Here is an 871-nt window from a genome sequence, read left to right on the forward strand (position 1 = left end):
AGGAATAATAAATATAAAAACATTATCACAAGCTGGTCTGTGGGGAAGGAGCAGAGTCTGTGAGGACAGGAGCACTGGACACCACAGGGCTGGGTCTGGATTGTGTGGACGGGGGAGAGGAGACAAGGGGAGGGCCTCTGGAGGGAGCATGGGTGTAGTTTGTGAGGCAGGGGGCATTGTCACCCCAAAATGCAAGGCTCACAGAATTTGCCCCCTCCCCCCCATATACGGTCCTGTTGACTAGATTGGAGCTGCTTCAAAAATACAGAAGTTACTATGCCTGGGTGGGGAGGGGGAGCTAGAGAGAAGGGGCACGACCTGAGAGGTAGGGAAGCTGGTGACAAGGAGAAGCATTGGCGGGAGCTATAGGGCAGGGTCTGAGGGGAGGGAGAGCTGGTGACGAGGGGAGGGGGCTACAGGACAGGATCTGAGCGGAGGCTTGGAGATGAGGCGGGGTCGCTGGAAGGCGGGAACCGGGACGGAAGGCTCGTGGGGGAATTGCCCCGCGCACAGCAGAACACGGAAGGTGGAGGGAGACGCTGCAACGCCGTGTCTTGCTCCTCCCGACCCCAGGCTGTGTAACTTTAAGGGCTACTGAGTGTCACTCCATTCGGCCAATCAACGGACCGATTCCAGCACTCGCCCCGCCCCTGTTGCTCCAAGCCTTATGTAACCCCGATAAAGCCGGCCCTAAGCCTTGTGACTGCGCGCGGTCCCGTAGCCCTGTCTCGCGCTCGCGCACTAGAGTCATGGGGTGGGTGTGTCGAGGGTAGGACACCGCGAGCCACATAGCAGTGACGTGCGGGACTTTGGACACGGTGATTGGCGGTGTCTGGGCGGCTGCTGCGCGGTGATTGGCTTGCTAATAATG

Source organism: Mauremys mutica, chromosome 10 (assembly GCF_020497125.1).
Source record: "Mauremys mutica isolate MM-2020 ecotype Southern chromosome 10, ASM2049712v1, whole genome shotgun sequence".
NCBI classification, from domain to species: domain Eukaryota; kingdom Metazoa; phylum Chordata; order Testudines; family Geoemydidae; genus Mauremys; species Mauremys mutica.